Genomic DNA, 23,685 nt, shown 5'->3' on the forward strand with positions numbered 1-23,685 from the left:
GATACATAGAAGACACGCACTACCTAATGACAATTTCATGAAATACGTGTAATGGAAGCTGAAAATAAATGCTTGTGTTCGTAAATGGAGAAACGGAAACCGAAGCGCCCCCGCCCCCCGTGCAGCAACTGAAGTTAGGCCGTCGCAGAGTAAAACGGTTGTGTCTCAAAACCTCCCAAGGAAGGGGAGCCCACCGCGCGGTGCCTCTGGTTGCCCCGTTGCCCATCCGGAGTTCCACTAGAATCTGCTTTCCTGTGGCTCAAACCGTTTTTCTGGCTTCTGCACTCTGGAATGGGAGAGAACTTCCCAAGGTTCACCCTCCCCACGGCCTGCTTGCTTGCTGTGGTCATAGGCGGCGTCCTTGGCCTCTGCACAAAGTGGTGAAATGCAGCCTTTTGTATTTATGTTGCGACATAAAGTACATGAGTGGTAATGTTTGCATTGTGATGCTCATTTAATCGTGTTGTATTAATTGTAGCTGCACCTGCCTTTCAGGTGTTTGAAGAATGTTATCCTGCCAACCTCATACCCCCCCCCCCCTTCTCTCAGTTCTTCAGTCTCTTCAATTCTTCAGTCTTTCTTTGCAGGAAGTGGTTTCTGTTCCCCGGAGGTCCAGTTTTTCTGGACGTTCTTTAAAATGTGGCACCCAGAACCAGGCACAGTATTTGAGGTGTGACGAATGCACAGTGGAATGGAGTGATCGCTCCCTGTGTTTAAGGTAGCCTAAAATTGAATTGGCTTTTTTCGCAGCCCCTTCGCATGGCTGATTCATAGGCAGTTTACAGTAAACTCCTCCCCCTCCCCCCACATCCCCACTTGCCTTTTCTACTGACTCACTGTCACTTGGCTCTTCTGCTCCCCCCCCCGATTTTCCGTGTCTGCCTGGTCTCCCTGCTCGGCTGAAAGCAGAGCAGTCCCTGCTCAGTATTTTATAAGAGACAACAACGTGCATGTTCCCCCCCCTCAGTTCGGGAGCACAGTCATCTCTTGAATCCAGCCAGCAAAACTAGGCACAGAGCATGAAATCAGAACACCAATTGAGGATCAAAAGAATCCAGCAGCAAAAGGCAATACCAGAAGCAGTTGGGAGTTAAGTTCTGGAGCAGCAGCCCAGGGGGGAAAAGGCACAGGAACCATTTTCAGTAAAATGGAGGCAAATGTTTTGTGGAACCTGGCACCGAGGTGAGGCTTTGCAATCGGGCGACTTGAAGGTGCCTTGAAGGTGCAGAGGTCGGTCAGCTGGGCTGACTGCAGAAACAACGATGCCCGGTGCCCTTTGAACCCGATTTCAGAGAGTTGTCATTGGGGAACCTTCCGGCACCGTCTTTTAATCCCTTTGGTTCAATATGAGTGGTTCCATCTAAAATGCATTTCCTAAGTGTTGATTTTGCACAGCAGACTGTTTTGGAGAAGAAATAAAAGAAATCCAGCAGAATGGAAATTCTGCACCTAGTTTACATAAATCAGTGCGTGTCACTTCATTTCTTTGCATAGCCTTAGAAAAAATATTTCCTTCTTTGGAATGAGCAGGAATTTTCACGTGGTGCAAAACCACATAATATTATTCTGATTCACTTGCATGCAGCCTTCCAAAATTGAGTTTCAAACCAAATGGCCTGAATTCTGAAGAGTGACTGTTTGGGACTTGTTATATTTGCTACAGGATACAGTATAGCACCCTGGTTAACGAGGGGCTTCACAAGTGTGTTATTTTGAAAATCAGAAACCTAGATAAAAAGTCGCATAGGATGAGTTAAAAACGATGCTGCCCTTTGACTTACTGTGTCAAGTACTTTGCTCAGCACTGAAGGGTACCTGGAGCTGACTTCTGGTTAGATGTAAGTACAATGTGTACATGAATTTATATGAATGTTTCTTACTCTTTATTTGATTACTCTTTTATTCTATGAAAAATTTGTAATATAAATAAACCATGAATTTACGCAAATGTGTCTCTGTGTGTGAAAGGAAGAATGGCACTATGTTGCTTTTGCTTTGGGTTCCACGCATCTAAGACATTTCACCACAAAGGAAGTGGCTCTATTTACACAGTCTACTCAACCCGATGATGCTTCTCCTCACTACTTGATCGAGCAGCAGGTGGATGGGCTAACCCGGTCAAGAGCTGCTGTTCAGGGGAACGCAGAATCCTTTCCCCTTCTGTTTAGGCCCCGGGTTGCAAGCAAGATGTGGGCTGCAGATTCTCCAAAGGGCAGGCAGGCAGCTGGGCAGCCAGCCAGGGCTTGGGGGGGCATGCCTGTGGCTGCCCCAGAGTTCAGCCGTGGGGCCACCTCACCTCTGCTGCTCCTCCATGGTCCCATCTCTGGGTGGCTCTCCCCAAAGGTTGCCAAGTTTAGAGTTAGTTCGATGACAACTGTTCCGGTGCAGTTTGGGTTCAACTGCCCCAGATTTGCCTAGTTGGGAAATAAGGCAAAAATTTATCTTGTTAAGTGTGTTCTGTGATAACGTGACCATTTTTTTATTCTGGGGTTTGATCCTGCAGTTGTGGCTACCATCTCAACATGGATACCTCTGCACTGATTTACTCAGTGCGATAAACATTGATTTATGCAATATAATACATTAACATGAAATTTTAATGTCTTCTTATTTCACATAATGTCTTGCCCTCACATTTTGCTAAAAGTGGTATGAAGATGCATTTTAAACTCTCTTTAAAGAATATATTCCCAAGGCTGGATGTCATCTAGATCAGGTCATCTGGTGAGCCTTAAAATAACTTGGAGAGAGAGAAAGATCTAAACTCAGAACCAAAATCAAAGCATATGTTCAAGGCAGGAAACCTTCACACACACACACACACACACACACACACACACACACACCTGACACACACCAGGGAGAAGGATGAACTAAAGTCTTCTTTTGATCCCTTTGTAGCATCCTTCAAAACAAAGTAGAGAGAATATCCTTTCTTGGGGGTTTTCCACAAGGGAAGCTTCAAGGGTGTCGGACTCTGTGATTTGAAAGTCTGGAAAATCAGAATTCTACGGTATATAGAAAGCCTTTGTGAATTAATTGCTAAGGTTTTCCACTTTGCTTGCTTGTGCTAAAAAAAAATTAAGAGCACAGAAGCAACAGTTAGGCTCATTGCTATCCTAGTCTGGACACAGGCCGGACAATGGTCAGAGGTTATGCAAGGCACATCTGGAGGGGGTTGAGGCACCGTCCTTATCTTTGGAACACAAGGGCAATTTTACCTAGCAGTAAGCCAGGTAAGAGAGCCAGTTACGTGTGGTGGTCCCACCTGAGGCACAAAGTCAACTGGGCGACGTTGGGCCAGTCGCTCTCTCTCACCCCTAGAAGGAGGCAAGGGCAATTCACTTCCGGAAAGCCTTGCCAAGAAAACGTCAGGTAGTCCAATCCAGACGGTCAACAGGAGTCAGCACTGACTCGCAGGCACACAAAAAAACTTTGGGTTTCTTTTAGCTAAGACTTTCACTTTTAAGGTTTTGTTTCATTTGCTCAAAGGGTAATATTCTTAGTTTTAGATTAGGAAGACATTTTAATAATTTCTCATTTTGGTTTATTGTTCATATTATACTTTTATCATTATTAATCATTGCGTATTGAATGGATTTCATATTGTTCGGAAGCTCTTAATTGATACAATACGCAGCAGATGCCTAATGTTATTTTGAAATGTTTGCTTACTCTTTTCTTATAACGCTTTTGTACCTCTTTTAGTTTTTGTTCCTTTTCATTTTTCTTCTTCTGTTTCTAAATAGCTGTTAAAATGTAAAATTATATAAATAAAATGAATTAATATTATAAACAGAGGAAAACCTCTGAAAAACCTCTGCTTTAACTTCATTCTGGAAGGTTCTCCCTGTGGTGGCTTATGTGAAATTGAGGCCATTCCCCCCCCCCCCCGGCACACAAAAGTCTCCTTTCCCCGCTTTGTGAGCTGCATCCGTTGCCTGCGTGTCTCCGGGTGCGATTCAAAGTTGCCCGTTTTAAGGCCCTTCACGTCTCGGGACCGGGTCATCTGCCAGGGGCTTCTGCTGCCTGTCCGGTTTGGTCCAGCAGATTAAGCACAGTAGGGCTGCCGTTATTAGCCATGGAAGGCCGGCTGGCTTTGACTAGGAGACAGCCTGGAAGGAGAGGGTGGCCCTGACTCCGCCTGGCCTTTCACGAGGCTTGGGAGACGTGCCTTATGGGCCCTTTTGGGCCAGGGACCTTGTGGTGGTGAAGAGCCCACTTTGCTGGCTAATCTATTGACCGCTCTGATGACATTTTTTTTCTCAGCTGCCACACGACGATAGTAATTGAATACAGTAATTCTGTACTATATTCTGTTTTTAATTGTTTTATGATTGTTTGCCACCCAGAGTCACTTGTTTGAGCTGGATGGCTATATAAATTGAAAATATACATAATATGGAGGACATCTCAACCCAAATAAGCTTATTCACGCGGACTATTAGCTAGACAAAAGTGTATTGAAATTACGATGACATAAATTCAGTCTGTCTTTCTTCAGTTTAAAGGAATCAGTGGTGAAACGTTTTATATTTTATCACTGAGACAGACTCACTGGTCGCTGTGAATCGCAATGTAACATTTAAGGATAGTTAGGATGGTGAGAAAGCTCCTTCCACGTAATTAGGCCTTTTTCTTTATCCGATCCTTTTAACAAGATCGCTGCTTTCTACGTACTGTCTTCAGTTCTGTTTATTAAGCAAAAGTACTTGCAAAGGAGCCAATAACTTGATCTTCTCCAGTTAAATCATTTTTCACACCTGTACAACATATGCTACCATGATGCCCTTCTTACTCCATGATGTAGGTATTATTGTTTGAAAAGTATATCCTATTTTCACTCACAGTCTTAAGGGAGATAGATTGTTCGGTCCTGACTTGTGTTTTGCTTAAATCTCTGTAGCCTCAATCTGGGTTAAGGCTTAGCATGCTCTGTAAATGCAGCCAATGTTATTTAATAAACCCTGATTAAATAAATTATAGATTAACACATAAGAATTGTGTCTCAGGAGCAAATACAGTTTGATCACTCCCAGATTAACTGCAAAAGAATAAGCCATTTATCTGGGTCAAGAAATTCATACCAGAATTTTGATTTTATCTAAAAAGCTTAAAGATATTGAAGAAAAAGATATAAATGTAATGTAAAAGGATACTACATTTATTCCAGCTGTCTAAACCATCATTTCACAGTCCGATGCAGCAGAGAGTAAACCCAGTAGCCATAAATCAGTCCACTTAAGATCCTATTTGGTCCTAAAGGCATAAATCAGCTCTCAGAGTTTGGTCTGGCAGTAGCAGCCTTCAATCTGCCTCCGATGCCAAGGCTGAGACAGCAGCCTCTGCTGAATCCAGCCCAGAAACCAAGGGAACCACACAAAGCAGCAAGTGAGGGACTTGCCCCTCCTGAGGACAAGTGGAGCAAAGCAGTGGAGGCCCTGTTGTCACTTAAACAGCTGGAAGCATCAGCACTTGGGCCTGTCTCAGGGCCCCACGGAAATATCCGCGCCCCGTTGCTGATTTGGGCAGAACCTCAGACCAGCTTTCACTAGAGTCCTTTCCTCGCCTGCAGTAATAGGTGGGCAGGAAAAAGCATCGCTGATGAGGCTGAAAAGAAACTAGCAAGGACTGTAGTTTCTCAGATAAAGCGTAAGGATTATTCTCAAACATTAAAAAGTACTAGCTCCACACTGCTCTTATTTTTGATTCCTTTTCCTGTGTTTGTGTGCAAGAGGGTAAATGCATTTGTCCCTTCTGCTGGTTTGCAAACACAAATAACATTTTCCATTTAACTTCTCTATATTGGTATTTATTTGTTAATGTTTTGATTTTTGCAGGGGAGAACCAGAAAGGTTAATCATTTTTAATCCTTTTTCATGCCAGAATTTATTGTCAAGAAGGAAAAACAATCTGAAACAATGTCAGAACTAAGGTTTACATGTAATGGTACTAAATTTTCAGCATCTGCTCTACTAAGAACAGTTTTGTGCCTTTGACCAAAGAAGACAAAGGGAAAGCATCACCTGTTGTTGTTATGGTCCGGGCTGCACATGGAAGCAACACAGCTGAAGCGAAGAGTTAACTCCCTTTCATTGCTCCAACTTTCCCCCCAAAACCTCCCATCGCTAACTGCAAGTCCAGGAGCCAAAGCTCTAAACAAACACACATGGCTGCAATAGTTCCTGGTGACTAGAAGCCCAGAGGAGCAGCCCAGTTCAGGAAGCTTGGAGTCACTGAGTGTCCTCGTCACACGGACGGTTCACTGGGACTGCAGCACAACTCGGAGCAGAAGTGTGTTGCTGCAAAGTCCCAAATGGCAGGGCAGGGCAGGGCAGGGCAGGGCAAGGCAAGATGTTGGTAACAGCAAGTGTGGCTAGAAATATGCAATGCTTGTTCCCAACAAAAGTGTCTCTTTAAATCTTATTCCCCAAGTGAGCCTTGTGAAGAGGGGTGGGCACCCTCCTCCCGAGTAGTCAGGTTGCCTCCTCTCCATTCTCCGTGCTCGAGCGTTGGGTGGGGGAGGCCATTGCTTGTCTTCGGAGCTCCTCTGCTTTACTGCCTGCCCTTCCCTCCCAACTTGCTCGGTTGTCCCGCGTCCTCCCTTCCTCCCTGGCAACTCTTCCGAGGTCTGAGGGACCCCGGACTGCCTGGCCCTCCTCCTCTGGTCATTCCTTCTGGGCCAGAGAGGCAGCACCATCTCCCTCCATTGGCCCCAGCCCCTCCTCCTCCTCCTCCTCCTCCTCCTCCTCCTCCTCAGAGCCAGGCTCTGACTGGGGCCTTTGCAGTGGTTGTTGTTGCTCCCCTCCCCTCCAGAGCTCCTTACTTGGAAATAGAATCCTTTTTTAGTCATAAAACTTAACAAGTTCATTTGAAGTATGCCATATGGAGAACAACTCTGACTAACTCTTCTTTGCTTCACTCTTGCAAGCGCAGCAGATTTTGAGACATGATGGAGCTCTAAAATGCTATGATCTATTTTTAGTTCTCTCTACGGGTAGCTGATACAGAAGGAGATTTAATGCAATATGTCAGCATGGGGGGAGGGAGTGTTTTTAACATAAGAAAGGGGATTCCATGAAATTCTTTTGAATTTTTACCCACTGCAGCTTAATTTCAAATTGAAAACATTAAACCTCTTTGCCGCTTTCTAGTATCTGGCCCAAGACGGCCCATATATTGGCCCATGTAGTAAATATTGGCTATTTCAATAACTCAGAATGGAAGCACGATTTGAACCACAGAGCATCTTTAAATAATCACAACTAATTCATTCAAAGGTTGATGGACTTTTAGAAAAAGAGGGCACCCTGGCAGTGATGGCATCAGGAAGATTAGTTCTAAAAAACTGACTCCTGATAAAGGCAATGTGATAATTCCACTCAGCAGGAACGGCTTGCTCCCTTTTCATTCCTTCTTTTGCGAGTACTTGACACTATGCTATGGGAATTATAGAAGGTAACTATACACCAAGGTTTATGGAATAAATTGATTTAATTGTGTAAAATGACTGTGCTTCTGAGAACAAGATAGTAGCAGTGAACAGCAGAGAACAGTCCTAGCAGCTTTCAACAGACACTCACTGAGTGTTAAAGATACAGAAGCTTGAATTAGAACTGGATGGATCAAACAGGGCAGAACATGATTATATTATTTTACTTCAGATCTTCAGAATTACTTTGTGCATGTTTATGATCCAAATTACACCCAGAAGCCGGGGGGGGCGGCGCAGGGGGAGCTATTCTTCAAAGGGTGGCATCCTTGAGGCGGATAACTGTCCATTCCTTTCACGAGGAAGAGGCCGGCGTTTATGGAGCCCCAGGGGCAGAGAAGATGTTCTCTGAGCTGCGGCTGATGATCACAGAAGCAACATCTGTTCTCTTCCAGAACTTCATTTTATTCAGACAGAAGGAAGGAGGCAGAATATTCATCATCGCTGAGCTATTTCAGGAGCTGCACCTGATTCCTCCCTGCCCGTTTGTCTCAATATCCCCACCGTTTCTACTTAGGTCATCTGTTCAGAGTTTCAGTGAAGCAGCTATAATTGTGAGAACAACAGCTCAGAGTCTTCTGCTTTTCTCTATTTTATTAACATTTCATTTTAAATCGTATTTTATTCTAATTCCATTTTAAATTGTATTTTATCAAATTCCATTTTAAATTGCTTGTATCAAATTTTAATAACAATTTGTGCTGGAAATTTGCACTTTGATATGGCCCAAGGGCTAATCAATAAGGTGGTTGTTGCTTTTCTCTATTTCATCTTAGAAAATCAGTTTCCCCGTTGTGGGGTGAAGCTCAGATTTGTTCACAGAGAGAACTAAGGGAGAGGGATCTTTGCAGCCAAGATCTAAATGATGAGATGCCCCACCCAGCTCACGAGGCGCTTCTCTTATTTTTGGAAGAGAGTTGAAAACTGTCACGAGTAGGTCTGCAGCAGCTGAATTTTATTTCGCCATGAGCCAGGTTAGGGCAGCCCTTTGCCCGAGCTGGGAACCATTTCTCCTGCTTCCTTCCCCTGACCTGCAGCTCCGGCAGCCTCTTTTATGTTAGCGGAAGGCAGCTGCTCCACTCCTCTCCCTCCTCCTCTGCTCTCTGGAGCGGAGCTCTGGCAGCGGCTCAGAAATCCAGTGAGCGACAACACGGAAGAAGATACGTTTGGAGTCCAGGAATAGATTCTGGTCTGAAGCATTCGCAAAAGCATCTGTTTTTTCTGGCTCCCCTTCCTGTGCCTCCCAGGGCCTTTGAAACTCTCCTAAAGGGTTCGTTCTGGAACACCCGCCACCCCTGGAGCTGTAAGGTGCTTTGTGTCAGAGTAGGGAAAAGTGGACATCTCCAAGCGAACTTTGAAGCTGCTAGAAAAAGAATAACTCCTCTAACACCCATCACTTCCGGTCTTGGTCCGCCATGAACTTGGGAGACCCCGTCCATTGTGGATAACCAGACTGCGACAGACCTGGGCAGGCAGACAGAGCCCCACAGGTGTCTGTGGGAACAGTTTATCCGTGCTTGACAGGTGGACAGGTTTAAAGAAACGAGAATCCTCCCTGCGTTCAATATGCCAAAAGGCGAAAGATTGCCTAAAGAACAATTGGGAGATCTGATTGGTATTTCTCTAGCTCTTTTTCCCATAACGAAGTAAACTTTGTATCTTGTTACTAAATATGGTAACTGTTTTTTAGAAAAAAGGTGAAATAATAATTAGGTATATAGAACAATAGACCATCCAAGTGGATTGTGGCCAAATACACAGACCTAAGTTTGCTTGTGAAAGGGAGAAACTTATGCCAACGGATGGATGTATTGACAGTTTGTTAGCATTTTAGACATATTTCCAGTTTTGACATCAAAATACATTAAAAACGCTAACACACTTGCAATTTTACATTTGCTTTCAATTCTAATATTCTTATTTTGTTAAATCTTTCATATACATGGATTTTGTGTACACATTTTGTGTCAGGAATTTGTAGCAAAAATGTGAAAAGCGCACAATCTGACAGTTATGCTGATGGCATGTATTAATTGCACAAATGGTAATGGGATGCTTCATTAAAAAGTAAAACAAATATTACACTTGTAAATACATAGCTTGGGTCCTAAGATCCTAGTAATTTTAAAATCTTTATTTTGATAAAGATTTCTGATGCAGGAATTAATTGCCTTCTTTGTATTACAGGAACCTTCCTTCTAAGCCATGCTTCAGTCTAAGTGGGACATCTCAGAATTTCTGTTCAAGATGCCCAAGTTTTTTTTCCATTGCACTTTCTTTTCCATTGAAAAGAAAAACAGAAAAACATCAAGAAATGAAATGTTTTCCTAAATCTGCAGAAATATACTGCTGAGATCTTTTTAAACAAAACTAGCTGGCGTGGCATTTTTTTTTCAGGGTTTAGCCTCTAGCTTTGCTATTAATCCTTGAATAATAATCCTTAATCCACTTGATATTTTAAGAAAAAGAAGAAGGTAATGCTCTCTGCACTGGTGCCTTCTGCCCGGTGCCACGGCTCAGAGCGTGGTCACTTAGTTAAAGGCTGAAGTGGGTTTTGCTTTTTTTTTTTAAAATGCACAATTAAATGCAGTTTTATAAATAGGCTTGCTCGGTCTTTTCAGCAGGAGAGCCATGCAACAGGCTCCATCCTCGGGGTGGGGGGTGGGGGGGGATAAGGGCAGGTCAGATGTGCCAGCAGCAGGCGGCTCTCCAGATTCAAAGCTGGGCCTTGGGCCATTTTGGAGCAATGCCCAAAAGTTACCCCTAGGATGGCACAGCGAGGCAAAACCGCACAAGTTAAATGCAAGGGGTCACCAATGGGAAGGGAAGGGGAGGATCGGGTCTACCTGACCTGAAATGGTATTTTTGGTTTGGATAAAAGAATAGGGGTTGTTGAGAAATACAGCAAAATACTTTTAGAGCTAGAAGAACATGATCTTAGATTTCAGTGCCATAAGCCCCTGTGTTACCGTAGACTCAAAGTTAATGCAGGCTTCAAAAATCATCCTGTTAGTCGTGACATACTGAGATTATGGAGTAGCTACCAACCCAGGCTGTGCTCGGAAACACCTTTACGGTTCTCAGCACAGGAAGCATTTTATAGTGAAGATGTAACAGGCAAACATAAATGATTAACATGTTGTTAAGTGCTAGAATTTTTTCAAGGGGAATATAAAATAGAATTAAGACAACATTTGATGACACGGAACATAGTTGTTAATGGTTTTATTGCAGCCATGGAAAGCCTTAAAGTAGATAAAGAACTAATGGCATTGAACAGTGTAAGACAAAATTCAAAATGGAATTATATAGAGACAATGAATTGCTAAAATGTATAAATTTTCATTGAAATTTGAAACAAAAGAAGAACAGGTCAAAGAATGTATGATAAAGTGAGCTAAAAACTTTGGTTATACTATACAGATGGAACAATGGGAAAATATGTTGTTAAAAGAAGGGAAATTTACATTATGTTACAGTCTTAAAGGGAATTTTTATAAAATGGTTTCACCATTGGTATATATAACATGAGAAAATTATCTAGAATGTATGAAGTTACTTAACACTTATGCTGGAAATGGGATGTGGATGTGTAAAAAAGCTAAAAAATTTGGGCTCAAATACATAGAAGTGGAGTCTCTTCTCCACTTGGACTGCAAGGCAATCAAACCGGTCAGTCCTAGAGGGGATCAACCCTGACTGCTCTTTAGAAGGCCAGATCCTGAAGCTAAAATACTTTGGCCACCTAATGAGAAGGAAGGACTCACTGGAGAAGAGCCTCATGCTGGGAAAGGTGGAAGGCAAGAGAAGAAGGGGACGACAGAGAATGAGGTGGCTGGATGGAGTCCCTGAAGCAGGAGGCGTGGGCTTAAATGGACTCCAGAAGATGGTGGAGGACAGGAAGGCCTGGAGGAACATTGTCCATGGGGTCACGATGGATCACACACAACTTTGCAACTAACAACAACAACACATACAAGTGATTCAGACGATTTTAAAGATTAATATTCAATTAAATATTAATATTAATATTAATATTAAACTTTACCTCTTATAATGGATGGATGAACAGAGATATGGAACACTGTTTTTATGTATAAAAACCTATTTTTTACTCAGGAGATATTATTTCAGTCAACTACCTTTACAGAAATTGCTTAGTTACCTAATCATGTCGGGATCTGCTTCCCTCCTCAGTGGAATTATTTCCGCCTTGCTGTTTTTCCACACATTACTTTCGTTCACCTCCTTTGGAGGGGCTGCTTGAAGGGGCCTGATTTGATTTGATTTGATTAAATTTATATGCCGCCCTTCTCCCTGAGGACTCAGGGCGGCTCACAACCATAAAAATTAAAAAACATAAAGTAAAATTTTTTTAAAAAGAATTAAACAATAGATGCAATAAATACAAGACAATTTAACCCAGTAAAAAGCCTAATTAAAAACTGTAGTCAGTCCAGACTCGCTTGTTGGAACCACCAGGTCTTCAGGTCACGGCGGAAGGACCGAAGATTAGGGGCCATCCGCAGCTCCGGAGGCAGTTCATTCCAGAGGGTCTGTGCGCCCACAGAGAAGGCTCTCCCCCTGGGGGTAGCCAGCTGGCCGACGGCACCCTGAGGAGGCCGACTCTGTGGGAACGAACCGGGCGATGGGAGGTTGACAATGGCAGCAGGTGGTCTCGCAAGTACCACGGGCCTAAGCCATGTAGGGCTTTAAAAGTTACTACCAGAACCTTGAATCGCACCTGGAGGGCAACCGAAAGCCAATGCAGCTCGCGCAGGAGTGGTGTAACATGGCAGTACCGAGATACTCCCATAAGCACCCGCGTGGCTGCATTTTGCACCAGCTGAAGCCTCCAGGTGCTCTTCAAGGGCAGCCCCATATAAAGAGCATTGCAGTAATCCAGGCGAGAAGTGACGAGGGCGTGGGTAACCGTGCATAGGTCATCTCGGTCCAAAAAGGGGCGCAACTGGCGCACTAGGCAAACCTGTGTGAAGGCTCCCCTGGTCACGGCCGTTAGATGATCTTCCAAATTAAGCTGTGAATCCAGGAGGACACCCAAGTTGCGAGCCCTTTCTGAGGGGGGCAATACTTCCCCCCCATCAAAAGAGATGTAACTTGTTGGACAATGCGAGATGCCGGTATCCACAGCCTCTCGGTCTTGGAGGGGTTAAGCCTGAGCCTGTTCCTTCCCATCCAGACCTGCACTGCCTCCAGGCACCAGGACATCACGTCTAGGGCATCACTGGGTTGGCTCGGGGTGGAGATGAACAACTGGGTATCATCCGCATATTGGTGATACCTCACCTCAAAGCCATGGATGATCTCACCCAGCGGCTTCATATAGATTTAAACAGGAGGGGGGAGAGAACCAACCCCTGAGGCACCCCACAAGTGAGGGGCCTCGGGGTAGATCTCTGTCCCCCTGCCAATACAAACTGCGAGCGGCCCGAGAGGTAGGAGGAGAACCACTGTAAAACAGTGCCTCCCACTCCCAACCCGGCTGGTGGCCCCCAGGGGGATGGCCTTCTCTGTGGGCGCCCCTGCTTTATGGAATCAGCTGCCGGTTGAGCTCCGGATGGCACCTGACCTTCACTCCTTCCGACGCGGCCTGAAGACCTACCGATTTGAACAAGCCGGCCTGGCCTGATGGGGGATGTGCTGGGGTTTTTATTGTGGATTTTTATATTATTCTACTGTTTTTAGCTTGGGCTCTTATTTAATTCTTTTTTAATTTTTGTATTCTGTATTTTTATATGTGCCCTGTTCACCGCCCTGAGTCCTTCGGGAGAAGGGCAGTATACAAATATAATAATAATAATAATAATAATAATAATAATAATAATAATAATAATAATAATAATAATAATAATAATAATAATAATAACCCCTTGAGCCGTCGTAGCAGAATACCATGGTCGATGGTATCAAAAGTTGCTGAGAGGTCAAGTAGGACCAGGACAGAGGAACAGCCTCTGTCCCGGGCCCGCCAGAGATCATCCACCAGTGTGCCATTTCCGTGCTGTATCCGGGTCTGAAACCGGACTGGTATGGGTCCATATAGTCCGCTTCATCCAGCAATTGCCTGGGAGAAGAAGACAAGCGTGGGGTGGTGGAGAAGTCCCAGCATAACCATATCCTGTCCTGTTTCTGTGGCAGAGCCTTGGACTTTTCCCCACCAGTTGTGGACGTGAGTAGAAAGAGATGGCAGCCAGAGGAGAAACCAACCGGTTTGCTTGCAACATCTGGCACAGATCTCGGCAACGCCACTGGCAGACATCACAAAGGAAGGATCGATGGATCACAACATGGACAGCAAATTTTATCTCCAGGGTTGTGTTTTTTTGTGCCCACTCAAGGATAGGGCGGATAGTTTGAGAGATTGTGGGAAAAGGAATACAAAAGAGAACAGACATAAGTATTTAAGGTAACAGATGTTAATGATTGTAAATATCTAATGCTTTGCCTACAATTTATATTCAAAGGATTAAGAACAAGACACGTATAGCCTTAGTTAAAGAAACAGGATTTTTCTCTTTCAACTAAACCGACTTTCTACATGAAAGTGAAAGCCATACCTTCAGGGAAATACTTCTTCAGTCAAACTGATTTCCACTCTGTATTAAAAGAAGTGCTAAATTTCTATATATTGGTTTTTATTAGAGTTAGGTTACCAAGTATCAAATATTAGATCAAGATCAAAATACCGGTATGTAGAGTATGTTTCAGCATCTGAGAGAGAGCTGAGGACTACAAATCCCTTAGGTTGGACTGAGGTTTGTTTAAGTACAGCTGGACTGATCACCTCTCCATCCCTTTGAAAATGCAACTAATTTAGTGAGCTAACATGCCCCATAATCTGGTTGTAATACACACAGATAAGGAAGAGGCTCACCCAGTGTTGGGTGGTGGCACCGTGGGAACCTAAGAGGCTGTTACTCTCTCACAAGGCGGACGTGGGCTTGCTCCATGGTTCAGACACCAGGTTGGCCAGCCCGTGTCTGAGACCTGAGGGCTGCCATGGGGCAGGGTGAGCTCTCCTCCAATGCTCCAGGTCCTGCCGGGGACATGAAAGAGGCCCCCCACTGGTGCCCCCCCAGGCAACAGTCACTGGCCAACCCTTTCAAGTGCAATGCGATGTGATTACGGGTTGCTTTTCTCCATTTGTCAGTTTCATAATTTGGCATCTACTCATTCAGTCTGCAGGTCTGATGTAGTTGTTGACACTGTACATCTTTCCCTGTGTTCCTTGCCTGACCAATTCCCTTTCTAGCAGCAGTGCAAAAGCTCTTCCAGGTTGTCTCTGGAGAGCCCACAGTGCTGCCGCGATTGCCAGGGGCTGCAAGCAAACCTGCAGGCTGAGCCTAGAACAGCCAAGCACCAGCCCTGCTAAGCCCTATTTATAAAGTCTCAACTGTTCACAACATGCTCTTCTGAATATTTTGCATAGCTCTGAAAATAGCTTCAAATGCAAATCTAAACTGACTGCTCCACTTTGATCCAGGCTAGGACTAGCCCTGAATGCTGAGACTTTAGCTGTAGGACAGAAGAATAGCAAGATGTGGTTATTCGCAGGTAAGAAATCCCCTGGGAATATTTAAAGCTTGCTACAACTGGAATCAGAGACGACACGCAAGGTGCCATTTAAATATTCGTCCTTACTGCTGAATAAAATGCAAAGTTTTATTTGGAAAGGTTTTCCATATTATCTCATCAAGAAATGGTTCACATATAGATTCTCCCTATTAGATAAAAGCCAAGTTGACATATACTTAATCGGATGCCTGGAGCAATGATTTAGTTAGCATCGCGTGGAGGAAGATAGATATGAGCCATTTCATCTCCTGCTTCAGACAATAGTTTCTCCACCTAGTTGCAGCTACAACCATTCTCTAGAGGAGCCCTAATGCAATGGACCGAGTGCACATGTTGAAACACCCGCATGAATGGATATCACCACATATCCGGATGGAAGAATTGCGCCCTGCAGCCCAGCATTTCCATAAAAGCCCAGCAGATGTTTCCAAGCAGCTGGAACAAAGGGACGGTCCCAGCCACATTGTCCCTCCTGTCCAGTTCCAGCCCTGAACAGTGTCTCATCAATCAGCACTTTCGTCCTTAGGTCACCCATGTGAAGGGGCTACATTATCCTTGGTCTCTCTTCCTAAAATGGAGGAGAATGATGTTCAGTAAAATTACTCACATAATGCATGATTTATCTTATGAGCAATGTTTTCACTTTTTCTTCCCAATATGTTCCCAAGAACAGTTGTATGTCTCCTTTGATGATCTGAAAGGGATAACCTAGAGAGGGATTTCAATTTAAAGAGTTATTAATGGGGCATCAAACACTGCTTCCTATGTTATAGAAAGAGAAAGATCCAAAGATTATATATTCAGAAACACAGAAATACTGATTTTCACCACATATGCATAAAGAGAGAGGACTGGGATAATTCATGACGTTGTGTCTGTTATTTGGCAAAGAGAGACGTTCAGATCCATCCGGCTGTCTAGATTTTTTCCAGCTTAGATCTGGAAGACGTATAATGTAGGTATATACAGTAAATGTGACTAAATAATGACTATGGATTCATAATGCTTATGATACTGAATTACTATTAAATACTGTAGCTATTTGTTTTTTATTCATCATAAATGAATCTGTGGTTGCATTTCTATTCATCCACTGGCAAATTGGAGCCTTGGTGGAGCAGTGGGCTAATGCCTCCTTAAGTAACACCAGCTGCCTGCAATTAGTGCAGGTTCGAGTCCCACCAGGCTCAAGGTTGACTCAGCCTTCCATCCTTCCCAGGTAGGTAAAATGAGGACCCAGATTGTTGGGGGCAATTAAGCTGACTTTGTAATAATGCCGCTTGGGGTGTGTGTGTGTGAAAGCCCTAATAAGCAGGCATATACACAGAATGAAGGCTACTGCTAAGCTTGTAAGCCGCCCTGAGTCTTCGGAGAAGGGCGGGATATAAATGGAATTTTAAAAAAAATTGCTTTCCTTTTCCTCTCTCTCTCTTTCAAAAAAGAGAGAGAGAAACAAGTATATATAGTTATGAACAAGTCAGCTAAAACTGAGAAACCCATTTTCATGGTCACCAACAATTTGTCACTGGATTCCATTCCCCAACACTTTTGAAGCCTCAAATAACACAGCAATTTGCACTAAAGTAAATCGAGAAGGATGACAGGAATTGCAAAGAACCTGCTAGGTGCCAAATGAAAAAAAACCCTCTCTTTTGATAACTCTTATCTGAACAGTGCAGCTTTCTAACACATCTCTGACTTTATGAGCCTTGAGACTCAGGGGCAGAAATATCTCTGCCTTCATTACTGAAGGTATAAATAAATGAGGAATGAATTTATTATATGAAAAGGAAGCTAGTTCTCTAGGCTTCAAGGAAACCTCCCCCCTCCACAGAGAGGGAAGGAGAGAGGGAAGGAGGGAGGGGGGGAGATGATATTTTTTATTAGCTATAATAAAAAAATAATCACTTGATCAACTATGCTGAAATGCAATCATTTCAAAATGCTAATGCTAACTCACATAGTCAAATTAGAAAGGATTGCAAATGTATTTCTGGTTTTGAAGTATGCACATCGTTGCTGCCGCACATCATTTTTATTTGCAAAACCATGATGCTTTCCCAGCTCTGAAGGGACTTTGGAGACCATCTAATCCATCCTGCTGCCCACAGCCGCCTCCCGCCACAGCCCCAACAGGTGGCAGAATTCAGGATTTGCTGTGGAAGTCTCGGTTCTAATTTACCAATACAATTTTTAAAAAAACAATGTCCAGCCAAAATCGAATTCCTTTTCACCTTGTCCTATGTTGTGGAACAACTTTAGACAAATGAATTTTGTCACCTGAAGAGAATTCAGAGTATGCAACAATTCTGAATAACACTATTCCATATTGTACAACATGACAGCCATTCAAGTGTTTGAATACTTAAGTCACATTTTTCTGCAGTTCTCTTCTCTTTCCTAAGCTAAATCCATCCAGTATTTCTTTCTCACATGTTTGTCCTTCCAAGCTTAGTTCCTTTCCTCTGGACAAAGTCTTCTTCTCCATCAGTGTTTTTTCCTAGAATGCATTGCCCAAGAACGGGTGCAATAGTCTGAGTTCAGATAAACTCAGAATTTAATAAAATCCATCATATGTAGAAAAAAAGAGCACCTTTCACATTTTTCTTTTCCAGTAATTTATTTATTTATTTATTTATTTATTTATTTATTTATTTATTTATTTATTTATTTATTTATTTATTTATTTTTATATACCGCCCTATTCCCGAAGGACTCAGGGCGGTTTACAGGGCAAAATTTAAAAAACAATATAAAACTTGAAATAGAAATAGAATTAAAATGAATTAAATTAATTAATAGCCCAACAAATTAAAACAAAGTTTAAAAACTTAAAACCCCTCAGTCCAGGCCAGATAGATCAAAGAACCAGGTTTTCAGGTCCCGGCAAAACAAACGAAGGTCGGGGGCGGTCCGGAGTTCCACAGGCAGATCATTCCATAGGGCAGGCGCGCCCACAGAGAACGCCCTCCCTCTGGGGATCACCAAACAAAAATAATTTGGAATTTTGATACATACGATGTGCTTTAGAGAAATATTTATCTCTTAACATAGATGAAACTTCTTAATCTAACTGGGATTTAAGCTTGTACACTTAATATTGTACATATGAAGCACATCCTTGTGAAAAGGGCTACCCACAGTCATCACGAATCACTGGTAAATTGGGCTCTAGGCTCGATTATGAAGTCACCCCCACCAAAAAAAAAGAAAGAAAGTAAGTAAGAAAGAAAAAGGATTTGTCCATGAATAGGATTTGAGCTTGATCTGAAGAAGACATTACATTTTAATTTCCAGTATAGTTTAAGTCTGGAAAGAATTAGTGGATTCTCTCTTTATGGTTTTGGAGTTGGGTATCATCAGTATGCTGATGATACCCAGCTTTTCCTTTCGACCCCAAACCACCCCAGTGATGCCCTCAACGTGATGTCCCGTTGCCTGGAGGCGGTTCGGGTCTGGATGGGGAGGAACAGACTTCAACTCAACCCCGACAAGACTGAGTGGCTTTGCATACCTTCATCCCGGGTTTATTCGGACATTCCACCTCTTGCTATGGGGGGTGAACTATTACCCCCCGTAGATAGGGCTCGCAACTTGGGAGTCCTCCTAGATTCACGGCTCACCTTGGAAGACCACATAGGAGCTGTGACTAGGGGGGCTTTTGCCCAGGTTCGCCTGGTGCGCCAGTTGTGGCCCTATCTAAGCTGGGATGATTTATGCACGGTCACTCACACGCTCGTGACCTCTCGACTAGACTACTGCAACGCTCTCTACATGGGGCTGCCCTTGAGGACCACCCGGAAGCTCCAACTGGTACAGAATGCAGCCGCGAGAGTTGTGTTGGGAGTCTCCCGATACTCCCATGTTATACCTTTGCTCCGTGAGCTGCATTGGTTGCCAGTTGCCTTCCAGGTGAGATTCAAGGTACTAGTAATGGTGTTCAAAGCCCTACATGGCATGGGTCCGGAGTACCTTAGGGAACACCTGCTGCCGGCATCGACTTCCCTCCGCCCTGTGCGTTCCCACAGAGAGGGCCTCCTCAGGGTGCCTCCGGTCAGAGAATGTCGACTGGTGGCCCCCAGGGGGAGATCCTTCTCTGTGGGCGCCCCGGAGCTATGGAATCTGCTACCGGTTGAGCTCCGGACGGCGCACGATCTTCGCTCCTTTCGCCGCGAGCTAAAAACATACTTTTTTGAAAAAGCTGGCCTGGCCTGATGAGGGGATTGGGGGGTTTGTTATTGTTATTTTATTGGGTTTTTTAAGATGTATTTTAGTATATGGGCATTTATTTAATCTTGTTTTAACTTTTGTAATCCTGTATTTTTATTCTTGCCCTGTTCACCGCCCTGAGTCCTTCGGGAGAAGGGCGGTATAGAAATATTATTAAATTAAAATTAAATTAAATCATCAGACTCAAAAGATCCATGCATGAATTAAGGGGAGAGGGCTTCCTATGACATTTTGGTATACGAGAATGCTCCCCTTCCTCCTCCAGATACAACATGACACAATTGTTTGCTACATGTGAGCTTTTGAAGTGGAGGCTCAGACTCGCCATCTTCTTACGATATCTGGTTGGTTTTAGGCAGGAACAATTGCCCAGGGTTTTCTGAAATTAGGTTTATCGTTTACATTAGAGGCAGAATTGGTCCAGCTCCTCCATGAAGATGACCCTGTGGGATTGGAAGCTCCTGGAACCATCCGAAGAAAGGCCCGGGTCTCCTCAGTCAGTGGCATATGGCCCATGGGGTGGCCGAATAGCAGACCACCCCTTTTGGTATGTAATCTCTAAGGGCGGCTATGTTTCGAGGTGGGGGTGAACGAGGGTGTGATCCCCACGACCTGCAGCCCAGAACCAGGCTCCCTTCAGCCTGGCACGGGCCAGTTGCTAAAAGAGCTAAAATAGCTCTTCAGTTACAGAAGGAGCTGATTTGCTCAGCCTCCCAGATTCTATATTTAGGTCAGCTACCAATGCTACCGTTGTGAGACTTTTTTTTCTTCCATAATTAATTAATTGCAATCACCGTTTCCTTCCTGCTCATGCTCCCAAAACGAATTACCACCTCTTTCTGACCTAGAAGCATTTCCAGTTACAAAAAAGGTAAAATGATTTACAGTAAACCTTGCTATTTGGAACGAAAAGCAAAGAAAAGCTACTGTACTTTTCATTTGTATTTTTTTATAATTGGAAAAATATGAATGTTTAATCACATGGTGGTTGTAGCATTCTTTCTCTCTGTCTGTCTCTGCATGCCTGGGAGTGGAATTCTTAACCCTAAGCGCTGAGCAGTGAAGCAGTTTTTATAACAGAAAGGAGATTTATTCATTTGAAACATATTAAAGACATTAGCGTCTGGCTAATTGCGTTCCCCTTGGAGGAGAGTCTAACACCTTGTGTACTCCTCACTGGAGGCCTAGAACAAAGTGACCTCAAATTAGCCATCACACAACGAGGGCAGGCAGAGTCCTTAAGCATCATGACTGTCTTGTTCTCTTGTGCCACAGAAGAGCGCGCTCTGGATCTCCAGCGTCAGATGCCACAATGCATATCTTTGCCATCTTGCCATTTTAGTTTAAACTTCAGAAAGCAGGGATCTAAGCCAGGTGAAATTCAAGGTGCTGGTTATTACCTATAAAGCCCTACATGGCCTGGGTCCGGGGTATTTGAGGGAACACCTGCTGCCGGCATCAAACACCCTTCGCCCAGTGCGCTCCCACAGGGAGGGTCTGCTCAGGGTTCCGCCGGTGAGAGATTGCCGGCGGGTGACACCCAGGGATAGGGCCTTCTCAGTGGGAGCGCCTGCCCTCTGGAACCAGCTGCCGGTGGAGCTGAGAACTGCCCCCGACCTCCGATCATTCCGCCGGGGCCTGAAGACCTGGCTCTTTGAGCTCTCAGGCCCAGGCTGAGGAGAAATTATTAATTGGGGTTTTTTAATGTGTACAGGGTCAATTTAATATTTTTAATTGGTTTTTAACTTTTGTATGTTGGATTTTTTTAATTCCCTGTAAACCGCCCTGAGTCCTCAGGGAAAGGGCGGTATATAAATGTAACTAACTAACTAAATAAATAAAGCCATTACAGAGAAGGCAATGCGAGATGATGCACCTTTGCAGAACAATCTCAGCATCAGAAAGAGGAAAGTCGGGGTTGGTTATCAGAAGGCGGATACTGAAGTCCTGAAGGAGGAAAAGAGGAAGAAAGTGTTAGAACAGTTAACAGTTGATGCTGTAAGAAATGCCAGGCTAGCGTGCAGGTGCTGAAAAATAATTCATGGCCGGAACCATGGCCCAACGTAGTGATGCTTGTTTAATTAAGGTTTTTCATATAATCACTTAGTAAGATAAATGCACATATGACTGAAGGCTTAAATAAACCAGATTATTTCAGTTCAGGAATGTGTGATATTACAGAATTCAGGTAGAAAGTATAAGGTGCAATACTAGCAATAGTGCCTGATTGTTACAACACAGATCTGAGAAATTGGCAACGTTTTCCAAGAAAAAAACAGTGCAACTCTCTTGGCTTTCTTTGTAATGCCATTCTATTCTGGTTCTGCATTACACTTTTATTAAAATACCTGTTTCAGTAGATACTAGTTTGAAACCAAGTTTATAAATGCAAGTGCTTTCTTAAAATAATGTATTTTAAATTTGTAATGTGATGATTCCATCAACTAAAAGATGCTGCATTGCTACATTTAAAGTGATACGAAATTATTTACACATAAGAAGGTTCTGATGATAGTATTTCAGAATTCCCAGGTAATGAGAGATGTAAAGAACATACATGTTTGTCATTTTGTGCAATTTATTTTATCATAACACTTGAAAAAAAGTGTGTTTCAGAAAACTAAGCCTCACTCTGTAGTTCTGTGGAGCTGGATGGCCACAAGCGAAGAAAGTACAACAGGAGTGAAAAATTAAAGCTGTACCTAGAGGAAAAAACTGCCACAATATACAAGAGATCTGGATACCGGGACAATAAACTATTTCTATGACTTTCAGTAGGGAAGTCATGTTAACTGTCAAATAATAATATACTTTCCTTTTCATTCCCGGTTCTTACGTTACCCGCAGGGCTTTTTTTGTCATAGAACGCTCAGAATGGAGTTCTGGCACCTTTTTTGGATGGAAGCTTGTAGGGCAGGCAAGGCGGGTTATATGACGTGTGTGAGTTCTGGCACCTTTTTTTAACAAAAAAAGCACTGGTTACTCATGAACATTTTCAGTTCAACTGAATAAATGGGGACTGGTCCCATTTACACTGAGAAATCAATGTTTGATTATCTTTAGAGGGGCAGAGATGGACGAGCACGGCCACTTGTCCATGTGGCCAGGAACTATGGGTCAAATGATATCTTGGGGTTTCTGTGAAATTAAAGTGAGTCAGTACCTATATATCCATTTTCTTGAGCCCTTTGGAGGAAAACAGGACACAAAAATTACCTAAATTGTGCCATCTATAAATATATTTACAACTGGTCAAATCCCACTGCAGCTGGTGGACTCTGTAGCGGAGACATTCCATTTTTTAATGCCAGATTTCTGATCAGCCATAGTCTGACCAGTGTCTCCTAAGCCACTTCTGCTCCCAGAATTCTATGCTGGCTGGGAAATTCTGGGAACTGAAGTCTACTTACTTTAAAGTGGCAGAGGTTAAAAAATACTGTCCTTGACCTCCAGATCTGATCATATTCTACACAGTATGCCCAAAATGTGCCTGTCCCAACAGGGCTGGTGATTTCAGGGAAACGGAGGATTTCGGAGATGTCTATAATATTTGCAATGCCAAAAAAGCTCTCTTTTAGTCTTTTTAAAGGAATGTTGATTTTTTTTATTGTGGAATGTTTTAAATAGTTGTTTTATGGTTGTTCTTTATTGTATGCTGCCAAGAGTCACATTTGTTAGATAGGCAGCTACGTAAATGTGAAGCAAATAAAGTTTAGCATTGGTTCATTTTTGAATTACTGTACATTTACTTAAAGCTACTAGACTAGAATTCAGGTTGATCACTAGAGGGCAGCAAAAAACCAGGGATTCTTATACCTCTTTGCTATCCTCTATGGTCATCTGATTTTTGAAGTCCACCTGTGGCGGTCCCACAATTATCCTGACTTTCCCCATTCCTGGCTACCTGCAACAGAATTAACTGACATAAATATACTGAAGCAGCTCTCCAAAGTGGCCAGAAATTAAAGTGGACTATTGGCTCTGATATTAAAGACCTGTAGCTTTCTCAGTAGGTTGACTTTGTATTAAAAATTACTCATGATTTACTTAAAACATAATTTAATCAATGAAGCCCCATTTTCTTGATTTGGAATGTACAGTGACCCATAATAAACAATATGGGATTTCATCCCAGAGCATTTTAATCTAAAATACAGGTAGTTTTTGACTTAACAATCACAACTGAGGCCAAAATTCCCATTGCTAAGCAAGACAGCTGTTAAGTGATTTTTTCCCATTTTATGACCATTTTGCCACAGTTGTTAAGTGCATTACTGCAGTTGTTAAGTTACTAATATGGTTGTTAAGTGAATCTGACTTCCTTATTGACTTCGCTTGTCAGAAGGTTGCAAAAGGGGATCACATGA

This window comes from Vipera ursinii, assembly GCF_947247035.1.
Source record: "Vipera ursinii genome assembly, chromosome: 6".
Taxonomy (NCBI): domain Eukaryota; kingdom Metazoa; phylum Chordata; class Lepidosauria; order Squamata; family Viperidae; genus Vipera; species Vipera ursinii.